Raw genomic sequence first — 12,616 nt, forward strand, 5'->3', positions numbered from 1 at the left:
ATTTTTGTTAACAACCTTTTCCAAATGTCCCTTTCAAATGGAGGATTGGTGTTATCTGTTTTGCAGGAGCGTGGAACATGTTGGAAGAAATATAGTTTCAATGTTAAACCTCCAATTCCTTCTCTTCAATGTTTGCTTTCTCCACTGCTTTAGTTTATAATATGACATTTAAATATTACTTTGGAGAATCATTGAGATACATATGTAAATATACTGATACCTACATTGCATTAAGATTAATCTCCATTTTGAGAGAGAAACAAAACAGTGCACTCATATGCAGCTCTTTTACTTTCGTACCTCTCTTTATGTGTTTCTTCTGGCATAAGAGCATTTGCACTAGTAGGAGATTCTTGAAACCAGATAAAATTAGAGAGGACAGATCCACATTGCAAACTTAGATATAAGGTCTCTGCTAAAGTGGTGAACTAGAGAAGAACTTGCTAAACTTAAAATCCAGGAGACATGGCTGCAATTGATACTCTAACACTTTTGCGTTCTTCATGCTCATCAAATAATCTTTCAGATGAAAAATTTCTTTGTGGTTAATGAAATGTTGGAAATAAAGCGTAGCTTGTTTCCTCATATTAAAAGCTATTTCTTCTGACATTTATTTCTAATGCGTTTAAGAGAACCTTGTATTTTAAAAGTTTTTTTAAAAAAAGTTTTAAATCTCAAGCAGTAAGACTAACAAATGAATCTACATGCAACCTAGAGAAAACAGCGTTTTTCACAGCTTTAGAGGTTTAATCTGCAAAACACCAGCATGTGAGGATCATGACTGGAGGCATGAAAGCCCAGGGCCTTTGTTTTGGTACAATTATGAACTTCATAGAGCAGTGCTGATTTATAGCAGTTGGGGATCTGTCTCTGAACTGCTTGTGGAGACCTGACATCCCCATGACTCTTGTGAGTTTTGTAACTTCATTCTTCCTTCTCACTCCCATTATAATACATGAAATGAGGAACAAATTACTTGTGCTTCACCTAGTAGTGCTCTGTTACAACTTTAGTGGTTTTTGCATTGCAACGTTTACTTTTTGTTTCAGTGTCTGAGCTTTTAACTGGGGGATATTGCCCTGCATTTAAGTGCCTTCAGAGTGCATTTATGTACAGGAACATCTCCCCTTGTATTTCATTATTTCCTCATTGTAATTTTCCTATTGTACCATCTTCAGCACAATGTCTAATTTTGATTTGTTGGGGTTTTTTTGTGTGGCAGAAGTTGAACGTGGAATTGCAGGGAGCTTGTTGGTTCTTCTGTCAGAAAATGGTACCTGGAGGAAATGTGTGTAAGCTCCAGTTCTCTGTGTGTGCAAGGGAAACAACTTGCTCATGTGCTACAATGCCATCTGGCCAGCTTTGTGACTGGGCTTCCCCTCCCAGCCCTGGCAGCCATGACCTCGTCTCGGTCAGCAAGCTGGGTGCAGCAGTGCTCACCTCTCTCCTGGGGCAGGGGTTTGGCACAACATGGACTTGGGTGGGCAGTTAGCGGTGCCATTCACTGGGAGCCTCTTGTGCTGCTCTGCTGCTGTGAGCCCCTACTGCCCTGTTAGCCTGAACGTTACAGACACACAGTTCAAGGGAGGCCCAGTGGTTTTGCACGCTAATTAAAGATAAAACTTACTGTAAATAAGGCAAAAATTAGAAAGGAGCAGAGTAAGCATAATATATGTGTTTTCCATTTATTAGTTGCGTATGTGATTTAGAAGTGTAATGAATCTGTCCCTGTAACTCCAGCTGCCGCTCGCAGGGCAGTGGTGGAATGGGGTGATGCTGGCTGTGGCTGCTCCAGGTCTCTCTAGCCCTGCTGGCCTCTCCTGAAATACCACAGGAGTGGTAAGAGCCGGTGCTGTGCAGCATGGGTGGGAGTCAGACTATTGCTGGAAACTTTAAGCAGTTGTGGAAACTCTGCTGTGCCTGCGCACACTGTGACTTGTGGTGGTTTATAAATCTGACAGCCTGGCTGCCTTTCAGAGGGAGAGGGGGAGGCTCTCTAGGATTACCCCCTGCCAAACTGCAACTGCCTACTCCAAACGCTGAAACAGTTAAAGCCAATATTCAAATAAGGACTGTAAAATACAAATGTGCACCGTGGCCAGCTATTTTAACAGGCCTGTGACTACTGCTGGTAATGTGACATCTCTGTGCCCTGCACTTGTATGGATGCTGGCACTGGGATGCCCATAAGAAATCCTCTGAGAAATACCTGTAACAACCCAGAACAAACTGTGTAATAAGATCCGTAACAGGCAAGGTTAGGGAAACGAGGGTGTACTAGCAAACACAGCACTGCTAACCCAAAACTCAAGACCACGGAATGTGAATATGGGTTAGAAATTGGTGTCTTCTGCTGTTAGTACTCCTTCCTGCTGTTCTTCCACTCTGAGCTTGGCTCCTGGTGGGAAGGTTCCGTTCTTTAACCAGTGCAAGTTAAAAATCGTCAAGCTAATTCCATAATTATTTTTCAAGAAGCAAAATGCAGCTTTACCAGTTGTGTTCAGATATACCAGGGTGTGTTTGACAGTGCTTCATACCTCACAGTGCTACCAAGGCAAGTATTAATTGCCCCATAAAACACGCTCTGTCGTGTCTTGCGGCTCAACGTGTTACATGTCTGTGCAAACTTTGTTTTATAGCCCTAACAGCCCACTACTGCTCCTGAGAAATGTTTTCTTTTTAATGGGGGAAAGAAAAACAACATTTAAAAGTATTGTAACAGTGACAAGGAAGAAAGAATGCTATAGAATTTCCACTGGCCAGAAAAGCTGTTGCAGATTAAACACCTGTTATAAATGGGTGCACATATATTATTTTGTATTAAGGAGTCTTCTGTCTAGAGAACACATCCATCTTCTCTAATTTGAGGAGATGATATTGTGGGCAAACGTTGCCTTAATTTGGCTTGGGGTAGAAGTAGGAGGGTATGCACAGTTGCAGCCACATCCCATGGCTCAGCGGCACTCCAGCAAAGCTGCGCCACGGGCTGCATAACCTTGTTGCATGCGAAAGCCAGTTGCTGTGGATCTAATTGTTATTTATCTAAGATGTTTCCACAGTAATTGTGGCAACTAAAAACAACAGAGTGGACCTCTTGACTATTGAGAATTTTAATTGTCTTTTCGAGGTCTTCTAGTTCCCACTCCCACATCTCCAGGAATGAGAATGAGCAAGCCAGCAAGCAGATTACAGCCTAGCCCCCAAGATTTACACATGGTATAGCTTCACTGAGGTCAAAAAGGATTATTTCCAATGTCTAATTGCAAGCAGGTGGCTGAGTGTGTGGGGCCAGGTTCCAAAAGGGGGATACACAGGGATACTCTATATTATACTGCTAGTATAGTATAGCAGTGGTAGCCAGACGGGTTTGTGAGAATACATCCTTCCATCTAGTTTAGGTGCCTGCACTGCAGGACAAGTTTCCTTCTATGCTGAATGGGAAGCGATGCTCTTTGCAGTCATCTGGAAGATCACCTTAGGTTTCCTTCCTAAAAATTATTTCTCAGGTTAATCTTTATGATCAGAGTAAGCTTAGTTCCTCTCCCCTTTCCTTTCTGGTTGTCTTCTGAATTGTAATTGTGAGCAGACTTGTAGTCAAGCCCCAATAAGGGGTTTGGAACTTGCTGTTCCTCTTTAAAAGATATTTTTATCCCATTCCCCTCTGTGCAACAAGTGGTTAATACTGGATTTAGTACCTGCTGTGCTGTGAGCTATTACCTTTGTGATACAGGAGTGGTTTATAGCCACTTTTCACTCTATACTGCTGGCAGAATGATTTCATGATGTGTATAGATGTTGAAGATTCAGGTCTCAGATTTGTCGGTGTGTTGCCAAGTATCTAGCATAGACACCCAATTAAACTGTAATTTAGTTTTTCTTGGTTTGTGCTATGCTAAATCTGGATGATTTTTCTGCTTTTAGCTCAAAAGTGAGGAAAGATCCAAAGATACTTAAGTGACAAGTCTCTGGCAAGGAGATCTGACTGAAGTTTATTCATTAAAAACTGCAAAAGTAGAATTTTCTCCTCGAAAACTAAGCTGAAGGTCTTGCCGAGATTTGGACCAGAATATTTGTGTTGCTGCATATGCTATATAATATACGCAACTTCTGTGGATAATAAATACACGATATCTTCAGGCACTGCTGCTACACAGTAGTTGAGCAGGAAATTGTTTTTATTTGCAAGTAATGTGATGTGAAGTGAAAGGATACTCCAATTTATGAATAAGTAAATCTTGCTTTTACAAGAGTTAATTGCATTATGTATAAATAGTTTTCCTTTTACAGTTGTAAAATCAGTTGAAGTTAGAACATAATTCATAAACAAATGTTTTGAAGATTTATGAAGCATTCTCTTTGTGTTCTCCACAGGACGCACAAGGAACGTGCTTCCCCCACCCATGTAAATTATCCCTTGTGAAATCCATTTTTGTGATTTATCAGTCCTCTCTACCCTCACTTGCAGGCTAATGTATCTGAGAGCTACAGTGTGTAACAGTCCCTTAAATCAAGGGGAAATAAGGAGGTTTGTTAAAGTAGATTAAGAAGTTGAAGGGGGCAATTCCACAAACCACTACTCATGTCAATGTCCTCACTGCTTCCAAGAGCTCAAGTTATAGGCAGAACTCTGTGCTCTTAGCACTGCACCGTCCGTCGGACTGGCGTTGAGAAGTGTGCTCAGCCCGTTTCTGCTGAAGCCAAGGCAGTCCTCTGATGCGGAGTAGGGACGGGAGGCTGAGGAAAGTAGCCGGTTTTTAGGTGATCAAAAATGAATCTTTTAGAAGAAAAAGTAGGACCAGGAGAAAGAGTTTGAGGAGGAAGACTATGCAGTTTAAGACTGATACTGTGTGAAAGCTGTTTCTTGTCTGTTGAAAACAGCAGCAACAAAACCCAAAGCAAAACAAAAAACCCCACAAACAAAATCTGTATTCAAATTCTGTAATTTACACAGCTTCGAAGTGAGCTCATGCAAGGATGGCAGTGTGGCATACTTTTTAAGAAGTGTGATATCTTGTCATTTTGATGCACACAATGTCTAACCCCTTAAAAAAATAAGTTTTATGGTCCCAGACAGTTCTGTTTAAGCTTCAGTTTCCTGGCTGGGTCTTGTCACAAAACTCCCTGGCTGTGTTCACAGACTGAATGCTTTCAGAGGCAGTGGCTCCCTGTCTGGCTAGAGCTCCAGGAGGGACCATAATTTCAAGATGGCATCTTGGCCATAACATTGGAACATTAGTTATTCCTCGGTTTGTGGTTTTGTGTTTTTTGTTTTGTTTTGTTTTTTCCTTGAATACTGATAGAGCAATCTCCCTGGGCAAGACATTCCTGGTCAGGCTGAAAGCCTGAAATCTGATAAAAATGAGGCTATCAACAATGATCACCAACAAGGCCAAGCTGGGGAGAAAAGGCAGAGGAGACTTAATTTTCTGAGTCCTTCTAAAATAGCGCAGTTGCCTAGGGCATGGAACTCCAGCAAGAAGCCTTAGCCTGAAGGCCTGGAGAGCCCTTGTGGCACATGGTCAAGGACTGGAGCATCTGCCTGTGAAAGGGAGGCAGGAGTACATGGCTGTTGCTTGATGAGAGCCTGAGACTACTGAGAGACTCTGTGAAGCATATGAGCTGCAAAGTGGGAATGTTTTGTTGCTGGACAGACCAAATTAATTTTTCATGGAAACATCAGTGGGAGTAGCAGGATTCAATATGCTTAAAAATTAGGCATAAGGTAGATACATCATTAATCTCTATGCTTGTTATCAGTGGAAGAAACTACATGGTTGTGTTGAGGGAAGCAGCCTGTTCAGTTCATGTTTGACTTGCATGAGCTTGTGCAAAAGCAAAATTAGTTTTCTATAGGTGTCCAGGCAAAGCGTAGGCATTTTTTAGTGATGGGGTTTAGCAAGATGACTTTAAATTCCCATGGTGAGTCAAGGGTGTTACTACACACTGGCCATAAAAACTGCATCTGTTAGCCATGGGACTGTGCGTGTATGTGGCTCATCACCACACATAAAGTTAAAGCTTTGGCCAAGTCTGCAACAATGCAAAGAATTCTATTAAAACAGTAAAGTGGCTTTGTTCAGTTTGGTGGTGTTTGCCTTTAGACTGTAGGTGTATTTGAGTACATGAAGATGCGTGAAGCGAGCAGGTACTTCTGTCTAGAAATACCATAATCTGTCTGTGAGACACTTGCAAATAATAGCAATGTAATTTGCCTGATAAATTATTGGAGGTGAAGCAGTCTGTAACTTTCATAGTCCAGTGCAGCAACGGAAGCCACAATGTGCTAAATGCTCTTTTGGATTTAGAATTAAAAATTATTTTTGCTGATTAGATGGTACAGCTTATATAAATGTAAATCTGTTCCTTCTCTTGCAAAATGTTTCAAATAATCTGGTGGCTGATGGCTCAGATAACACGATGAAGAGGAAACAACGTTACAGAAATAGAAATTATATAAATTAGTGAGTTGCAGGGAGTTTGTCATGAAAGAAAGGAAAGGGTACGCTTGAAACTTGTTACTGCAGCTTTGGAGTTGTGGCTTATTGCAGTGGTTTTGAGACGAGATGAATTAGTGTGTGACAAATCCCTGCTCGCTGCAGGTCAGAAAAGGAACTTTCCTTGGATACGACTTGTTGCAACTTTCATGTCTCTTTGTACCGTGTACCCGGGTCTATCCCGAAATGATAATTCCCAAAAACCTTTTTTGTATGTAAAACTTGCACAAATGACTGTACGCCTGGATTGTAAAATATTTATGGTGTTTATTTGAGAAATGAGCTCTCAAATATAAATGAGATAAGAAGGTGTTTGGTAGCAAAGTGTTCCTACCAAATTGATTCACTGGGGCAGAGGAAATGAGCAGTTAACATACAAGCATGTGCTTATGAATGGAAACATTTATTGGCTAGTTTGAGACAACTCAACATTTAAATCACTGTTACCATCTTTTAATATTGATTAAGGTAAATATTCCATGGATAACATTATATATACACAATATACATGTGTCATGTTTTTACTGTATGCTTCATGTTTCTGAGTTATGCTCTTCTCATTCTGAAACAATGAACTGGAGGCTGGAAATCATTTTGGTCCTGACAAAAAGTGCTGCCTGCCTTGAAACCTTTACATTTTAGGTAACTGCCTGCAGCACCTGACGGCACCACTGTAGCCTAGTTGAAGCTGTGTCTCAGCTGTGCCACCTTAAACCACACTTTTTAAGAGTTCACAACCAGGGCAAATTCGGAGTGGGGAAGGGAGGGCAACAAGTTTTTAGAGCTGCAATATAATACATAAAGTCTCGGTAACTGGATCATTTTGAAAACATCTCCTTAAAGAAATTGCGTCACATTTACAAAAACGTTTAGCTGTAAGAATCGTTCAGCTAGAAGTCCAAAGCCAGTCAGGGTAGCTTGATCTGAGCCAAATTCATGAATATCAGCCCATGTTCATGAATATTTAATGGCTGGGAACTAATACAATTCACATGGCTTTACTGCTTTCAGCTCTCTATACCAGCTTCCAAATTCTTACCCAAAGCATCGGTGCCTCCACAGGGGAAATATCATGTATTTTGTGTCTCATGATGCTGTTGCTTACATCACTTACCCGAACATCACACTTACCGTTCAGTAATACATGGATTTATGATTACCCTGAAAAATGGTGTTTGGTATCTGTTCCCTGATGCAGGATATGATTAGGCTGGGCTCAGATTGTGATTTGGCCCCTACTAGTACATGGCTGAAGATTCTGTTACTCACAGTTGCAGTTCAGTAGTATCACTGTGGAAAAAGAAACTTGCACAAAAAAAGTGAGACTTTTTTTGTGTTATTGATTCCTTAAAGATATTTCAACCTTCCTATGAATAATCACCAAGTATTACCAAAAGCCTGAAAACAGGTAAGTATACCAAAATAGATAAGAAACTCAAACCCCAGGAAGTCTGGGGCAGCTTGCCATTCATCTTCTACAATTATATGTTCATGTTCAGTGGTGTATTCATATGATCTGGCTCTCCATGGAATTGTAATTTGATGACACTAATGACTATTGAGGAATAATTTTTTCACTGGGGAGAAAAATGTAGCACAGCCAATTTGGGTGATGGTGTAAGTGATTAAATAGTTCAAATTCTAATGAAAACTGAAATATCTTAGTAAGGGTTAATTGGAGGGTTTTTTCAAGCCCACTTAGCTAAAAGTAATTAAAAAGGAGAGAAAACCCGACATAATTAAGGCTATTTGTATTCGTGAGGGTTAAAAAATAAAAAACACTGTGTCAGTTTCTGTCCTTGGAGAGCCTGCAGAACCCTCAGGCACCATATTCACAGTCATTTCAGGGAAATAAATAACAAAAAGAGAAAGATATCTTAGGCCATTGCCTGGAGAGGGGCTTAAAAACATTAAAAAAGAAGAGAAGAACAATAAACAGTCCTTGCAGCTTTCCCTGAAGCAGGAAGACTGTCAGGAATAGCTTTTTTTTTAAAAAAAAAAAAAAATCTAGGAACTTCTGGGCATGAATGAGCTTAGCTCTGGTGATGTTTCAGTGACACACATCAAAGCGTACCTTCTATGTGGAAATTTGCCTGACACATTTTTAAAGTCTCCGTAGGGTATTTGCTGCTGTTATCAGTTAAACCTGAGAACCCTAATTATATTACACTTGAAATGTGATGGCCTGTTTTATGCAGGAGGTCAGCCCAGACTGTAATGGTCCCTGCTGGCCTTCATATTTGTGAATGTAATGAGTAAAGGGTCTCATCCTGCAAACGCCCAGGCAGTTGAGTATGTTAGCATAGAGTAGGTGACTTCATTAACACAGGACTCAGTAAATTTGTATCTCTAAATATTTGGAAACTCAAACCCTAAATATCTATCACTATTTCCTTAAACTGAAACATGTACTGCTAAGATGCAAAGCTACAAATATTTTTTTCATATGTTTTATGTAAGGGATGGTTTTAAGTTACTCCTTTATTCTGATCATGTCTGTTTAGACATGCGCTGTTAATGCAGCGTGAATCTATGTAATGAAGATGTCTTTGGACTAGAAAGAAGCTCTCCATCTGCTACAATGTGACTCAGAGGCTCTCATCTTTGTTTTATCAACAGTTAGCAGACGCATTCATACTCCATCATCTCACGCTGTTTTATCTACACCTTCCAAGAGTTACTAGAGGGAGAGGTGGTTTTAACAGTAGCTCGTGTTTTTCACATCTAATCCTCTGTTGCTCCCATCCCAATAAAATCATGAGACTTGGACTAGTGAGGGCATTTCACTTGTATATCTTGGATCTGCTTCATAAGGGAGATGACACTATTTTTATTTTAGCTTTCTCTGTCACCTCAAGATGCTGCTAATGACTAGGAGGTTGTAAGATGCACCTTCCTCTTACGTCTCTCCTAGGTTATTAACTTCTTTGATGCATCAGTGTCAGGAAATAATGTCAAAACCCAATCTTCTTAAAAGCCTATTGTAGGGAGTAGAAAGAAAACTCAAAACAACAGTAATACAGTAAACTTGAGTACAAGATCCTATCTTTTCTCGTTCAATTTAAAATGCAGTCAGAACTGAGCCGGTTTAATGACTTTCTTGTTTATAAACATATAAAATTAAGTTACTGGTTCTCTTACTTGTGAAGATTAATTTAATATCAGATGTAAACCCTAAGGTATCCTCTATCTTAGCTTTTCTTGGTAGTTATGTGTATTTCAGTCTTTTCTGAATAAGTCTCTCAATTGCGAGTAGATCAAGAATTGCTTTGTGTTATAATTCCAATCCAATCTCATAAGCTAAGCAGAGCGACTGGATATTGGTTCTCAAAGGAAAACCTAAATGGCACAGTACCAAAGATGACTTACCTGACACCACCCTTGCTCTGGCACTAACCATAGGCCAGAGCTTGTTCTTGGCAAACAATGTGTTGGCAGAGCTCTTTCAGACTAGAGAGCAATCTCTGCTGTGGCAAGGATTTAAGAAGGGTTTTTTTCTTGTCATATATGGTTATCGTATCTAATGCTGAACTGGGTGATCAGTACCTAATCTCCTATGTGATGAAACCACTGTGATTTGAACACAGAAAACAGCTTGAGGAGGCCTGGAGTTTCAAACATGACAGTAATCTGCGAGTTTTAGTTCGCAAGCCCAAACTGAGACATCCCTGAGAGGTTTGATGGTAGAAGTATGTGTTTAAAGATTAATGAAAGTCAGACCTGTGAGTATCCATTCGGTTGGAGATTTCAAAATGGGGGCAATGAAGATTGCCCCACTCCTTTATGGAAACTTTCATCTGGTGCCTGAAGGAGTTTAAAGATTAAAATAAGGGAAACATTCATAAAGGAGACTTATGAGAAAGATGGGGACAGACTTCTTAGCTGGGCCTGTTGTGATAGGACACAAGGAGTAATGGTTTTAAACTAAAAGAGGATAGATTCAGACTAGATATAAGGAAGACATTTTTTACAGTGAGGGTGGTGAAACACTGGAGCAGGTTGCCCAGAGAGGTGGTAGAAGCCTCATCCCTGGAAACATTTAAGGTCAGTTTGGACGGGGCTCTGAGCAACCTGATCCAACTAAAGATGTCCCTGCTCACTGCAGGGGGGTTGGACTAGATGGCATTTAAAGGTCCCTTCCAGCCCAGACTATTCTATGATTTTATGAGCTGAAAAGAAATGGGAGGGAACTCAAGTAGTTCAGACTCTGTACTGTTCAAACTGCATGTGTGCTAATGCAGTTGCTGCACAGTTCTTAACTTGAACTGCTTCACCTGTGCTGCTTGCAAGTAGTCATATGAGTCCATGTAACTTGTGTGTAATTCTGCGCATGTCAATGTGTAGGGAAGAAGAGAGAAGATGAGGTGGAGCTAGAAGAATGGAAGCTGCAGATACTCACAGAATTCTTTGTACCAGATTTCCATTTATGCATGCAATACCTGTGGGAATTGTTTTCTTAGGCACATAAATGCATTTACAGAGCCTGAGCTGAGCTCCAGTGAGGAGCAGTTACCAGAGAAGCCTCAAAGGCATTGCCCAGACTTTCCTGGGAGCATCCAGGCTTTCTTGGCGATAACTAGAGTTACTAGTAATCCCTAAGCACTGATGCAACACAGTCTGCAGGACTGGTTTTCCACAGTGCAGATGTGAACTTGCACCAAGGAAGGGAGGTGGGGACTTGGGAGGGTGTGAGATGGACGTTCTAAAATGCTGAAGAGGGCTAAAAAACCTGAGGTCAGAAGGCAACTTTCACCAGGGAAAGTGACTCACAACTGCTCCATCTATGAGCTTTGGCTTGATGCCACAGTCTAAGCCTAATTTGTGATGGAATGACAAAACCTCCTTTGCCTTTCATGTTACACTGCACCTTCTGAATTTTTTAAAGATTAAGTCCTAGCTGCTTTATATGTGGATGGTTTTACATTTAATGAGGTGCTGCTAATTTTCAGTTTAGTGTATTTATTCTTTGTTATGAGGAGCAGAAGCAGCTGCTAATTCCCCTTGAGACTGTTCATGTAGAGTACCTGTACCCACCCACGTATCCTCATAAATTGTTTCCTGAACTAAAATGAGCTCTCAGTATTCATTTACTTGCTTTTGGCAGATTTAAGTGAGAATATAAATCTACATCCGCTTTTTGATTCACAAATGCATTTTATTCCATAAAGAATTCATGCAGTCACATATGAGAACTGCACCTCTGTTTCTGCTAAGTTATAGTCTTTCCCTTCTGTCAGATTGTTTGTCTCCCCTGCCCCCACTTGCCTGCTCCGGTATTGCTAAATAACGGTAGTTTCAGTATTGCCAGAACAGAATATTCACTAGCAATTCTCAATTCTGACATCCTAAAGCCCTAGAGTCATATTTCAGGCCTGGATGGCACTTAAAGGCCCATAATCTTTTGCTGAATGGGTTTTGCAATACGCAAGCTGAGGCAAATTATTCAGTTTAAGGACCTGAGCTGCTTCGGGAATTCAGGGCTGGAACGTGGTGCACGCCATTGTTTTTAATTATTTATTTATTTAGAAAATGTTTGAGCAGGAAAACCTGCAGGGATGGAACATTTCACATATCGTTAGTTCCTGGCACCATGGCCTAGGAAAAGAAAACACAGCCATTGCACCATCCTTGGCATTCAAGTTCAAGCGCAGAGTGGAAAACTTACCCGGAAAAAAACAGTAATGAAGACTGGGAGAGGGCTGGGGGGAGAGGAGGATTTTTGGGGGCTGTGTGGGGAGTGTGTGTGTCCAGTCCCTTTCCAATCAAGGAGGATGGGATATGGTAACAATGGATACAATCGACAGACCATGCTGATAATGATGCTTTGATTGGTTTGATGCAGAAAAAATTTATTGAGGAAAAAATGATTGTTTGTGGGCTGGTGATTTTCTGACAGTTTTCCCTGTATGACTTGGGGAAGGCTCTTCCAGGGCCTCTGATGTAACGAGAAAGTGGTACCAGGGTGAATTTAAACACTGTTTCCACACTAAAATCCTCCATGATGAAGAATTGGACTTTCATATTCTCTGGAAAAATTTTCCAGGATCGTGCAAGGATATACCTGAATAGAGTTAATAATTTTATGCTGTGACTAATAAAAGGTTCCAAATGATGCTCTAGGA

Source organism: Leptosomus discolor, chromosome 8 (genome assembly GCF_034619465.1).
Source record: "Leptosomus discolor isolate bLepDis1 chromosome 8, bLepDis1.hap2, whole genome shotgun sequence".
NCBI lineage: Eukaryota > Metazoa > Chordata > Aves > Leptosomiformes > Leptosomidae > Leptosomus > Leptosomus discolor.